Source organism: Manis pentadactyla, chromosome 12 (genome assembly GCF_030020395.1).
Source record: "Manis pentadactyla isolate mManPen7 chromosome 12, mManPen7.hap1, whole genome shotgun sequence".
Lineage (NCBI taxonomy): Eukaryota > Metazoa > Chordata > Mammalia > Pholidota > Manidae > Manis > Manis pentadactyla.
In genome coordinates, this window is record NC_080030.1 from 88088344 (window position 1) to 88103425 (window position 15082).

The window sequence follows — 15082 nt, forward strand, 5'->3', positions numbered from 1 at the left end:
GATCTGTTTTTTTCATATGGCTGCGTAATATTCCATTGTGTATATGTACCACATTGTCTTTATCCATTCATCTACTGATGGACATTTAGGTTTCTTCCATATCTTGGCTATTGTAAATAGTGCAGCAATAAACATAGGGGTGCATCTGTCTTTTTCAAACTGGAGTGCTGCATTCTTAGGGTAAATTCCTAGGTAAATTACTATAAATGCAAAAAATAAGTTAAAATAATTTCCGTTGGGGTAATAAAAATACACAAGTCATCCGTTGTCATTGCCCTTTTTTTGTAATAATAATAAAAACCTTTTATGTTGATTGTTAATTTTTTGCATTAGCATAATTTTGTTTGTGAAATGTCTATGGCTCATGAAGTGAGTTATGAAAGACAAATGTTGATTCCACTTATTATAAGGTAGATATCTAGAGTAGTCATATTCAGAGACAGAAAGCAAAATGGGTCTGTGGATTATTGAATGGGTGTAGAGTTTCAGTTCTGCAAGACTTGAAAAGATGTCTGGGGAATGGTTGTATAGCAGTGTGAAGGTACCTAACACTACTCAACTGTACACTTACAAACACAAATACTTAAGATGGCAAATTTTGTTATCTTACTATAATTTTTTAAAAATGAGAATAAAACAATACTGTGGCACATGAATCGACATTGGGCAATCAAAATCCTTTCCACTGAAGTTAGAGTCCAATGTCACCAGCACCTGGAGCTGCCTGGGATGCCTCTCAGCAGCTGTCAGTCTGGCCAGCCAGAGGAGCCACTGGGGGCAAAAGCAATCCATGCAGGCGGGGGCCTGCTTGGGAGACTTGTATTTGACTTATACATAAATTTAGATTAAAATGTGACACCATCCATCCTAAATTCCTCCTGATTAAGCAGGCACAATAGTATCTACACAATAGTGTTGTGAGGAATAAATGAGTTAAAACATGTAAAAATAATGAATGGTGACTTGTACATCATAATGCTCAATAAACATTAGCTGTCATGTCATTTGTGAAGCACGTCATATGGTGCATATGGTAAACAATGATTTGATACTCATTATTATCACCATTATTATGCATTCTATTTTTCCCACCTAATGTATGAAAAGACTTTTGTGTTTGTCTCTTTGAGCCCCAGGAGTATCACAGTTATCAGAAAGCCTTAAAAATAATAATTAAAAAACCCTCATCTCTGTGACTAATAGAGGAATTCATTTTTATGGACTATCTGTTTAAACAGTCAAACCTTAGTCCTCACCAGCATCCGCACAGTTGTCTTTCCCCTCATGTCTGCTGTCGTCTTTGAGTCAGTTCTGTCTTACTGAGTTTACTCTCTAAGACTCCCGCGGCCCTCGGGTCGTGGAGCCCAGCACTCTGCTGACAGGCACAGTACGTTCCTGCCTGAAATCACTCTCTTCCCATACAGTGACAATGGGTGTGTGGTGCTTGGGGAGGTCGGCTAGAATCTGGAGTTTCTGATATCTTCACCACAGATTTTATTATTTTAACTCATGCTCTTTCTTGATAATAATTATTATTCTGAAGTCATCCTTTGTTTTCTTTTTCCAAAATCAGTTTAGAGTTTTTGTTTCTCACACTTGCTTGATTCATTAGTAAATTTAGGGTCCATCACCTTTAACATGAAACTAGATTCTGCTATCGTATAAATACTGATGTGTTCTGTTAGAAATATTTTACTCTAATTTTGTTTGGTTTGGTTATGTAATCAGTCTTAAATGGAAAACTATAAATTATAAATTAATATTCAATATGAAATGGGAGAAAATTTTGGTTTATTTCTTGAAGTCATTCTCTGAAGAACTCCTTTATCTGGAAAGTCAAAGCACACGTACCTTTTTCTAGTCACCATATAAATCTCATTGATGGAAAACAAGATTTCTTTGAAAGACAAAGAAAATATAAAGAGACTGTTCCTACAGTTCCACCAGACCTTTCACCAATGCTTCTAACAAGTTCCAAAATGAATTTCATCTGCATCTCCTCCCTTGTTTGCCCTCTGCAGGAAGTTTTAATGAACAATGATTTGGTTCTTATGATGAAAGCCAGAGGAAGAAAAACCCTGGATAATCCAGCACCATCCTACATTCAATAATCAACGATACTGAGAGTAGCATTTGGTCCTATTTTATTGTCTAATGGTTTAAGTTATAACTTAAAACGTCCTAAGTGTTAATACTGCTTGAATGGTTGTCCCACGTGTGGGGGTCATACTCTCCCCACAACCCTCACCTTGCAGCCCACTGCTGTGCATTAGTAGAAGGATTGTCTACACGTTATTGTAGGCAGGACAACCTACGTATAGTAGAAGGACAACACGTTATTCCCAGGCAGGAGTAATAACAGTTACAATATAATGTGGTGGTCCACTATTACTTTCTCTGATAACGATGATGGCAATGATAACCAAATGTCTAGGGGTAGAAAAATGAGAAACATGGGAATTGTACAGACTCTTCTATCAGCTCAGCAGTTGCACAGCGTCAATGCACATGTTTACCTCCCTAGGGTCTAGCATATGGATGAATAAATTGCTTCTTCTAATCTGTATGTTGCATCAATGGGAAAATTCTTTCCTTTTGTGTCTTAATTCTGAAGGCCTGGAACAAATAAAAAATCTTGGCTAATCGCTTACTGCTCCAGAATAGGGCTCCTCAGAGTCCTTAGGATGAGGGTGTCCAATGGTGGTGCCTCCTGGATAAGTTACCTGTCTAGTGTCTTTGGGAAGCCTGAAGAAGCTTTGCTAACTTTATCATATTTTTCTCATAAATTAATGTAACTTTAAGTAAGTTTCTTCAGAAGTTTCATTTTCTTCCTTTTATAACAATAAGCACATTTAGGCTACTTACCTACTCTGAAAAGCTATTTTGTAATACATAGGTAAAGATGCAGAATTTATGTCCCCTCCCAGCCAAGGAAGAGTTAATGCTTTATTTTTCTTTAAAAAGATAATAAAACCCATTAGGTTATAACCTCCATATTTCAAGGTTTGTTGTGAGATCTTGATACTTTTTTAAAGGAGGTAAATTTGATTTAATTTTAGTTGAAATTGACTTTTTTATTTGAAAATATGTAACACGGACACTACAAGAAATAAAGAAGAAAATCACATGGTCGCATTGGTAACATTAGCCCTGGGTTTTTAAAGCATATTTGTTTTTGTAAATCTAACAAGAGGCCATAGGCTTTGGTTTTAAGTGGGGAATGGACCCTTGACAGAGCTTGGAAATATCACCACCGTGAACGTACTTTGCTTGAAGCAAAACATCTAGTGGGTTTGTTTTGACACCAGAAATATGTTAGACAAATGATGCAGAGATGGCTACCATCATGGAGGATTAAGTTGGACAGTCTGAGAACTTCCAGCCTTCTGCAGCAGAACTGCAGCCTGGTGAATCATGCAGGTGGGGAGGCAGGGCTGGCAGGAATCATCGTGAAAACCGACTAGGGACATGCTACTGAGAAAGTAGCATCTGAACACTAGAAGAGAATTGTATACTTTCGGCCTAGATCAAGTCTTTTAAGGTCAGATAACACAACCAGAATACATGGCTAATCTGAGTTTGTTTTACATTTTTAGTTCTGGCAACTCTTCAAGGACAAAAAGCTACTTTCTATTTCTTTTTAAATTCTGGAAAATTCCTTAGTCTTTGAAATCTTAGTATATGACAGAATTTAAATATCACATTTAGAATTTGCAATTCAAAATTTGTTATGTATGGATACATATAAACTCAGAAAAAAATGCATAGGCTATACATGAAAATTATCTGGGCTGGGAAGGCATATTGGATTAATTTTTTTATACTTTATTATATTTTTCTAATTATCTTCATTGGAAGTATAGTCTTTTTGAAGTTTAAAAAAGGGGAAGTACAAAATAATTTATGAAGCATGCAAGTATGCACTACTTTTGTTTACATGTTTAAAAATTTTGATTGAGATGTTTTTTGGGAAAAAATAAATGATCAGATATAAAGTTAAAGTTCTATATTTAATTGTAAAATTAAATAGGAAATTTAAGTTTCTATTTAAAATATATTTATAACCAGAAAAATCAATAAAGCCTTTAATTATCTGAGAAGTTATTATTAACATAGTTGAATTTCACATGTTTATGCATCTTCCATGGGCAGTTCCTAATGTTAGAGTTTTATATTTGAAAAAAATCCATAGGCTACTAAATGATCAGTGAACTTTTAAGTATATTTATAGCTTAGGTGATAATAATATAAGTTGTATGCTCATAATAAAGACTTCATGTTGTGGAAGGGGCCCAAAATAATACTGCGGTAATAATAAAATAAATAAATATTGAAATAGGAATGGTTAATATGCAGGTTGAGCCTTAAGACTTTCTCCTTCCGTGTTGTTTCTTTATCTAGGTCATGATGAATCTAAGATTTCTTCATAAGTCTGGAAACTCACTTATTATTTGATTTCTTGTTGTACTGAACAAAGTGCAGGGGTCCAGGGTGAAGAAGAGAAGACCATTTAAAGACAGAAGTAGGGAAAGGACAGCAATACAGTTTAACAGTTTCTAAAAATACTGTCCACACCTACAGTGGCAGAACATGTGACCAAACACAAGGAAGACTGAATGCAGTAGAAAGGTTCTCAAAGACTCACGTTAAAAAATTCTATCAAAATACATTTCTGAGGACTGCTGGAGTGTGAAAACTTCCCAGGCACCCTGATGAAAGCAGTCAGTTGTACAATGAAAAAATAAGTGTATATAGGTATAAAAACAATATATCACTGACTCTCATAATGAGAGAATAATTACATTTCCCCTGAATTTATGTGTATTTATTTCTCACAGTTTTCCCATTTCAACTCTTGTAACATTTATTTTTTCAGTTAGCTATTTCAGCTTAATTTCCTTTTAGCAAGCTTGGTGCATGTTGGTGGAATGATCACCGTGCTTTCTGACTGCTACCTCTCAACTGCCTGAGGAACAAAAGTTCCCTGTGCCTCCAAGAAGCATCCAGCTGACAACTGTCAATGTATTTGCTGAGAATCATACTGTTTTTATGCTAGCATTTAAGTGGGTACCAAGTAAAAAAATTTCATCCCTAAAACAAATGAACATTATTTACAAATATTTTACCTCTCAGTTAATATTAGTAGTATAAAGAATGTTATCTTCCATTATGTCATTGATCAAAAAGCTAAATACTTCACAAGAAATTTACTATCTTTTGAAATGTAATAACGCATGCTGAAAATTATCAAATTTTATGTTATATTGACATATTATACAATATTAAAGAGTGTAAAGAATTTATCTAATTTCAATCTGAAATCTAGGTAGAGACAATGGGCTCTTTACTGTCTTCATGGCACAGGGAAGACAATATAAATTTTAGTGTCCATGAGTATTACTTTACAGGATTTGGATACTTTAGTAATTCCTTTAGCCCTCATTTATGAAACAATGGAAAAATTTTCACAAGATTGCTCTACTACCCAGCTTATAGGTAGTTTGGGCAGTAAAACAGCCACACATAAGCTTTTGTGTAGGCATAACCTGCATATGCCAAAGACCACACCATAATGAAGGTCAGAACTGAGAATGGAGTTAAGAGGTGTTGGTTACAAGGTTAACAGTCAGTGTTCATGCCTGGAGCACCTTCCAGCTCGCAGTTGTTTTTTAAAGTTCTGGGAACTGTCAGTTTCTGTCACTGGGCAAGAGGAACCTGATGCCTCTACTACGGACAGTAGAGGCCAGCATCTTCTGGGGGTCACCCATAGACTCCAACACATTGTCCCTAGGGGAGCCACAAAAATTATTTAACAATCTTTACTGAGGACATATCTTGTCCCAGGTGCTCTGAAAGCATGAAGATAAAATAAGTAATCCCTGCCCAGAAGAACTCACTGCTGAGGTGGGAAATTGAATGGTGAAATGACAATTACAACACCCTGCTACAGTACCATGTGGTGACCACCAGCCGAATGATTACCAGCTCTGCCTGGTACCAGCCACTACTTCACAGCAGAGGTGATAAAAGTCGTTCCCTTACTAGAAAACAGGGAACCATCTTTTCAAATATTGAGAACAACATTTTTTAAAAGGGCAAAAGTAGTACGTCTCCTTTGGAGAATGTTGCATAGCCCACAGAGCTGGAGCATAGATCGAGCCTCTGTTGACTTTTTGTTGTCCAGCATCTGATACCACTTTTTGTGGCCAGTCTCGCCCTGTGAAGCTGGAAAGTCTGCCTCTTGTCATTGTCACCCTTCCCACCTCTCCCTTCTTGGCAAGCAGTGGATATTTAATGCAGGCTGTGCCAGTCAGGCAGAGCAAAGGAGGCAGAAAACACACTGAGTGGGGAGTCCTTCTGGTGTTAACAGCATCACTGGGGCCACAGCTTCCAAGGGCAGTGGCTGTGGGAACAGTGCCCCACTCAGTGCCCAGAGACAGTATCCAGACAGAGCAGCTGTCATAGTCCGAACCAAAGGACCAGTGTTCTTTGGTGGCAGTTAGTGGTGGTCTCAGCTGTCTTGGTTGTATAGTTTACTTTTGGCTGTCATTTTTTTAGCTTAGCCTCCCTTCCTTCCTGGTTTTTCTGATCCTGATTCTTCAACCTTCCCAAGATTTCTGTAAGCTCCTCAGTGTATGTCATGAATTCCTTTCTTGTTTTATAAGCCATAATTCTTGGAACTTATTACCTTGTTTAGGCCAAAATTGCTCTTGCTTGAGTTGGGAAGGTTAGGATAGAATATGAAGCATTTCAAATGCTGTCCCAAATGGGTGTTTTTCACACTGAAGGCTTTATCATAGGGAAATTATATGATCATATTTTTACTTTTAAGAGACAATTCTGTTATCTATGTTGAGATTGGCAAGGAGGAGAATGAAGGCAAGGAGTCTAGGTAGAAGATTTTTGTGATGGTCTAGTAAGAGATAATGAGGGCTTTAAAAGAAAGGAACAGTGAGGAAAAGAGAAAGGATGGAGAGATTTTACCGAAGGTTAAGTGTATTGGTTTGGGTAACTCATAGAGTGGGGTGGAGAGAGCAGGAAAGAGGCTGTGAGGCTTCTAGCTTGGATGACCTGATGGGTAGAGGAGTGATGGGGTCATTGACTGAATAAGCTAAAGGAGCTTGGGTACACTGAATTATTGAGTAGAAGGTGCAGCTGGAGATATCCTGGGACTGGTGCATATGCAGAGCAGAATTTGAGTTGGGAATCAAGGGGTGGAAAGACATGGATGGCCTTTCAGATGGGCAGGGTTGATGGAGTGCCTGTGAGGGGTATAGACGTACACAGCTGGCTAAAGAAAATATCCTCAGGAATATCAGCAGCAACCACTCTCAAAGGTACCTTAAACTTTTCATCTATTACCAGCTATCTTGCATATAACATGTGAAAGGGTGTTCATTGATGTCCAATCTTATGAAGGTTTCACAAGAAAAACAATGTGGTTATTACATTGACCCTTATTATCGAGTCCCCCACAAAACCTGTTGCTGTCACTGTCCATCAGTGTAGAACAGATGGACCTAACAGACATCTACAGAACTGTATACCCTAAAGCAGCAGAATATACATTCTTCCCAAGTGCACATGGAACATTTTCAAGAATAGATCATATACTAGGCCAGAAAAAGAGCTTCAGTAAATTCAAAAACACTGAAATTGTGCTAACCAGCTTTTCAGACAACAAAGGTATGAAACTAGAAATAAATTATGCAAAGAAAATGAAAAATCCCACAAACACATGGAGGCTTCACAACATGCTCCTAAAGAACCAATGGATCAATGGCCAAATAAAAACAGAGATTAAGCAATATATGGAGACAAGTGACAACAATAATTCAACAATGCAAAATCTGTGGGATGCAGCAAAGTCGGTACTAAGAGGGAAGTATATCACAATACAGGCCTACCTCAGGAAAGAAGAACAATCCCATAGGAACAGTCTAAACTCACAATTAACAAAACTAGAAAAAGAAGAACAAATGAGGCCCAGAGTCACTAGAAGGAAAGACATAATAAAGATTAGAGCAGAAATAAATAAAATTGAGAAGAATAAAACAATAGAAAGAATCAATGAAAGCAAGAGCTGCTTCACCAAGAAAATAAACAAAATAGATAAACCCTGGGCCAGACTTATCAAGAAAAAAAGAGGGTCTACACACATAAACAGAATCAGAAATGAGAAAGGAAAAATCACTATGGACACCACAGAAATACAAAGAATTACTAGAGAATATTATGAAAAATTGTATGCTAACAAACTGGATAACCTAGAAGAAAGGGACAAATTTATAGAAAAATACAACCTCCCAAGACTGACCCAAGAAGAAACAGAAAATCTGAACAGACCAATTACCAGCAACAAAATTGAATTGGTAAAGAAAAAATTACCTAAGAAGAAAACTCCTAGACCACCTGGCTTCACCGCTGAATTTTATCAAACATTTAGTGAAGGGCTAATACCCATCCTCCTTAAAGTTTTCCAAAAAGCAGAAGAGGAGGGAATACTTCCAAACTCATTCTATGAGGTCCACATCACTCTTATACCAAAACCAGGCAAAGACATCACAAGAAAAGAAAATTACAGACCAATATCCCTAACGAACTTAGATGCAAAAATACTCAACAAAATATTGGCAAACTGAATTCAAAAATATATCAAAAAGATCATCCACCATGATCAAGTAGGATTCATCCCAGGGATGCATGGATGGTAGAATATTAGAAAATCCATCAACATCATCTACCACATTAACAAAAAGAAGGACAAGAACCACATGATCATCTCCATAGATGCTGAAAAAGCATTTGATGAAATTCAACATTCATTCATGATAAAAACTCTCAATAAAATGGGTACAGAGGGCAAGTACCTGACCATAATAAAGGCCATATATGATAAACCCACAGCCAATATCATACTTAAGAGCAAGAAGCTGAAAGCCTTTCCTTTAAGGTCAGGAACAAGACAAGGATGCCCACTCTCTCCACTTCTATTCAACATAGTTCTGGAGGTCCTCACCATGGTAATTAGACAACACAAAGAAATAAAGGGCATCCAGATTGGTAAGGAAGAAGTTAAACTGTCCCTGTTTGCAGATGACATGATATCATACATAAAAAACCCTAAAGAATCCACTCCAAAGCTACTAGATCTAATATCTGAATTCTCAAAGTTGCAGGATACAAAATTAATACCCAGAAATATGTTGCATTCCTATACACTAACAATGAACTAGCAGAAAGAGAAATTAGAAAAACAATTCCATTCACAATTGCATCAAAAAAAATAAAATACCTAGGAGTAAACCTAACCAAGGAAGTGAAAGACCTATACTTTGAAAACTATAAGACACTCATGAGAGAAATTAAAGAAGATACCAATAAATGGAAACACATCCTGTGCTCATGGATAGGAAGAATTAATATTGTTAAAATGGCCACCCTGCCTAAAACAATCTACAGATTCAATGCAATTCCTATCAAAATACCAACAGCATTCCTCAATGAGCTAGAGCAAATCATTCCAACATTCATATGGAACCACAAAAGACCCTGAAGCCAAAGCAATCCTGAGAAAGAAGAATAAAGGTGGGGGGATTAAGCTCCCGACTTCAAGCTCTACTACAAAGCCACAGTAATCAAGACAATTTGGTACTGGCACAAGAACAGACCCATAGACCAATGAAACAGACTAAAGATCCCTGATATAAACCCAACCATATATGGTCAATTAATATACGATAAAGGAGTCATGGACAAACAATGGGGAAATGACAGCATCTTCAACAACTGGTGTTGGCAAAACTGGACAGCTACATGCAAGAGAATGAAACTGGATTATTGTTCAACCCCATACACAAAAGTAAACTCAAAATGGATCAAAGACGTAGATGTAAGTCATGAAACCATAAAACTCAAGACAACATAGGCAAAACTCTCCTGAACATAAGCATGAGCAACTTCTTCCTGAATGCATCTCCTTGAGCAATGGAAACAAAGCAAAAATTAACACATAGAACTACATCAAACTTAAAAGCTTCTGTACAGCAAAGGACACTATCAACAGAACAAAAAGACATCCTACAGTATGGGAAAGTATATTTGTAAATGACATATCCAACAAGGGGTTAACCCCCAAACTATATAAAGAACTCACATGCCTCAACACCCAAAAAGCCAATAACCCTGAGGATATGAGGAGACAATTCCCCAAAGAAGAAATTCAGATGGCCAACAGGCACATGAAAAGATACTCCACATCACTAATCATTAAGGAAATGCAAATTAAATCCACAATGAGATATCACCTCACATCAGTTAGGATGACCAGCATCGAAAAGACTAAGAACAGCAAATGCTGTGAGGATGCGGAGAAAGGGGAATCCTCCTACACTGCTGGTGGGAATGTAAGCTAGTTCAACCATTGTGGAAAGCAATATGGAGGTTCCTCAAAAAACTACAAATAGAAATACTATTGGACCCAGGAATCCCACTCCATGGAATTTACCCAAAGAATACAAGTTTTCAGATTTAAAGACATATGCACCCCTATGTTTATTGCAGCACTATTTACAATAGCCAAGAAATGGAAGCAACCTAAGAGTCCATCAGTTGATGAATGGATAAAGAAGAGGTGGTACATATACACAATGGAATACTATTCGGCCATAAGAAAGAAACAAATCCTACCATTTGCAACAACATGGATGGAGTTGGAGGATATTATTCTCAGTGAAAAAGCCAGGCAGAGAAAGACAAGTGCCAAATGAGTTCCATCATTTGTGGAGTATAACAGTGAAGCAAAACTGAAGGAACCAAACAGCAGCAGACTCAGAGACTCCACGAAGGGACTAGTGGTTACCAAACGGGAGGGGTGTTGGAGGGCAGGTGGGGAGGGAGGGAGAAGGGGATTCAGGGGTATTATGTTTAGCACACATGGTGCAGGGGTCATGGGGAAAACAGTGTAGCACAGAAAAGGCAAATAGTGAATCTGTGGCATTTTACTACACTGTTGGACAGTGACTAAAATGGGGTATGGGTGGGGACTTGATAATATGGGTAAATACAGTAGCTACATTGTTTTTTCACACAAAACCTTCATAAGAGTGTATATCAATAATACCTTAATAAAAAACAAAAACAGAAACAAATAAATGAAGTCAAGCAGATATGTTTGCTAAGGTGTGCTTATGTGTATACACATATGTAGGAATGTATGTGTGAAGAGAGTGTGGGCTGGATGGCTAAACCATCAGCGTCCAGTAAAAAATGCCCTGCTACCCGTGCAACACAGCTTAAAAATCACTGCATTGGTTTAGAAAACAATTGTTTTGTCACCAGGACACAGCCAAAATTTCATTTATGCTCTTTAGTGCTGTGTGGCTTGGTTTTTCCATTACTTCACCTCCTTGAGCATGAATTTTCCTCAATAGTAAGATGGGAATAACAAAAATAATTATCTCTCAGGGCTGTTAAGATACTAGATAGTGTTGGTAATGTACTCGGCATAGGTAGGTGTTTGGCAAATAATTAAGAAAAGGTTCTGATCGGTTTTCCAGATATTTTAAATGGGTCTACTTAGCATAGGTCCTTTGAAGTAGGTTTGTGCTTTGTTCTCTTTGTCTTTCATTCAAAATTGACTTCTCCTGTGTGTGCACATATGTGTTACAGAAGAGACAATGTTCTTATGCACAGATGAGAGCGATACTGAATATGTGAAATCATTTAATATGTCTGGAGAGCTTTATCTTCTTTTTATTATGGAGACAAAGTATTCTTTAAAAACTTTGTGTATGTAAGATCCTGTTTTGAAATTATTTGAACTACACTAATATTTTCAAGATATGCCCAACTAACAACGTCTGAGCAAGAGTGGCCCTATGGAAATATGGTGCAGAAGCGTTTGTGCCTTTTGCCTCCAGACACCAAGCATGATTGGAGCAAACTTTTACTCTTTAAAAACATTTTTTAGCAAAACAAGCTTTGGGAATGAAAATAAGCACTCAGGCTATTAGACAAATAATGCAGATATTAACCACCTTCATTTTTGTAAAACAGCATTTTGTCATTTTCTTTTACCATACACTCTCTTCTTTGTCTCACTTTATATCATAACAGAAAGTTCCTCAAAGAGATTTCCTGTTCCTTGCTAATCCATTCATCCTTTCTTTCTCAAACAAAGTATTACATAAAGGTTTTGCAGATACTGACTTAAATTTTCTATTTCATCACTTGCAGTTTTAGATTGGAAGCTTTTTAGGGAGAGAGGAAAAGTAAAATGTTACCTTCAACAGTAACAAATTTTGCATGTTTCTCAGATAGTCACTTAAAATGCATCATTGGAAATGAAACCATTTCTACTCAGACTGTTGATATGTTCATTCATTCATTCAATTATTGAACAAATATTTTGTGAGCACTAGTGACTGATAGGCTCTGGAGAAGAGTTGTGAATAGAGTAGAGGTGGCCCTTGCCCGAACAGAGCTTAAAGATGGTCAGAACTGGAAAAGTTTACACCAAAACCACTTAGAGCACTCAGAATCATTGCCAGCCATTTTTGTGATCCAGTACGGGAGGCTCAGAAGACATGGGAATGAAACCCTTCCTGCTCCCATATGCAGACAGTCTTACTCATTGCCCCCCTACCCTGACTTCAGTCTGTTTTACTACTCTGAGTTGCCAACTGGGCCTTAGCTCAGATATATGAAACAATTTGGCAAATCTGGTGACCGAACTCAGCTATTTATGTTTTATATATATGTATATGCTATATTTAAGATGAATGACTTATTAAAATTTCTATGTTGCATGCAAATGCTTTCTGATAACAATGTCATTTTTTAGTGTTTTCTTGGAGAGTCTTCTCTGTTTTAATTGCTGAGTTTCATAAGGAGGTTATCACTGTGAACATGACAAAGCAGTTTGAACAAAGTTCTTAATTCACCCCTGTTTGTTTGCTTTGAATTCAGCATGAAACTGTTAACCTTTATGAAAAAACAACTAGGACTATGACTAAATATTTATTTTCATAATCTCTGGTTTCACATATTTCAAGTTCAGAACTGAAATCCTATATCTCCTCTGACGCCCTAGCAGAGTTAATGGCACAAGATACTTTTTTGAACTTTTTCCCCTGACTTAGTCTCTTAATTCTTTATGGCTCTAAAAAATAAAACATGAAAAGGCAAAGCCAGATATATTTTATCTTTCATGTATGACAGATGTTCCCTCACCCATGCTTCATGGGCATAATCTGTCTTTTGAAAACATAAGCAATGGATGTTTCTGCCGGCAAAGCCTCATGAAAAGAGGGCCACTTGTCTTGATTAGCAAATCCTTCATAATGAGTCTCAGGGTACCCACACTCTGAATGAGATTCTCCATTAAGTGGTAAAAGAATTACCGTGAGACTCAAATGTAGAAAGTGGTTGTAAGTATATAAATGGTGATAGCAGCCATTCAGACTGAACACCTCTTACTGGTGCCATTTCAAATTTATTCTGTAAGTCTCTCTTTTTTCCTAATATTAGATATGCAAATGTGAGGGTCAAACATGACTTAAGGGCAGTTTCATTTTTAAGTTGGTCATGAAAGCATAGATGTTCATATGGATATTTTTCATTGACAAATAAGAAAAATATAAGTGTATCAAGCATGGACCTACAGCAAACCAGAGACCGTAGTTACTGAACTGGTCTCATACAAATTTGCTTTAACCATCAGAGGACAAAGATAGGCTCTCTTTCAGTTAAGCCTGATCCTATCTCCGTGCAATGCTGGCAGATAGAGCAGCTTTGCCTTTTAGATTTTTACCCAGTTCTTTTTAGGCCTTCTGAAGCCTGGGAAATAAGAAATATAACCTCCTTGAAAAATCTGAGCGAGCAGCCATAGCAGGACCTCTGGATCCGATCAGATAAAAAGACAAAGAGGCTCTGCCCGGCAGAGGCAGGGAGAGCCGAGAGGGGGCGGCGGTCTCCGCTGAACTCAGCGGAAATGTAGCCTCAAAGGATTCAAAAGTGGGTGAAAAAGTAACATAAGCAATAGACAACTTTCCCACATCTCAGGTCACTCTCTAAATACAGCTTGAAAAATTTTCCCTACACTAAACTTAAAAATTTTTTGAAGTATAATAAACAGTATGTGAATGTATGTTTATCCTAAGCACCACACTGGGAGAGAGATTTGCTCTCTAGCAATATTTGTGCTCTAGATTAACCAGTTTTCATCCCTCTCACTAGCTTACAGCTAAATCAGAACAAGGTTTAAGCTATAAAAGTGGCGACTTGTTTTAAATTCCCTAAAGTGATATGGGAGTAGTTCAGTGCAGTCTTTCTCCTCAGTTGCAAAAATGGAAGAGAATCAAAAGAGTAAAGGTGGGTGGAAATTCTGCCCCCATGTAGAGTTAAGAGATAAAGTGTGCTTCAGCTCTGCCACTGGATTCCTGGCGAATAGGAGGCCGTATATAACCAGGGAGGTGCGGTGCTCCATGTGCTGACAGTTGTCATCAGCAGCTTTGACAGAGCTACTGAATAAGTGACGTTATGCATCATGTCCCCAGCGTCACCACTCTGTCAAAGAAAACAAACAGAAGGGGACCAGGTACTGAAATGCGAGATACTGGACATCTGGCAGCTTCTGGGGGTGGGAGGTCACTGAAGTTCCCTTGATTTCAGTTTCACTTTTCAAGGTAGGGGATTGTCTTACACGTCACATTCATTTGATGACTTGAGAATTAAGGCAAATTCTTATTCATTTTCTCCCATATTGTTGATGTCTACAGTTAAAACTGTGGTGAAGCTGGAAAGAGTCCCATTATAATCAGGCATTTAATTTGTTCCTTGACTATGAGTAAAGTCAACCCTGCTGTGTGTGCTTCCTTCCTTTTTCTCTCAGTTTCTCAACTTTGCTCTTCACATATCAATACCCTGATTCTTCTTTAACATGTTATGAGCAGCTGAGAGGCACCGTGATTGATGTGGGAGAAGGTTTCAGCGGAGGACCTGGAGCACCCTTGGGAATGTGCAATCTGGGCAGAGGGCTGGGAGGCATTCAGGCCATGAAAGAGATGGGGAAACAGGATGG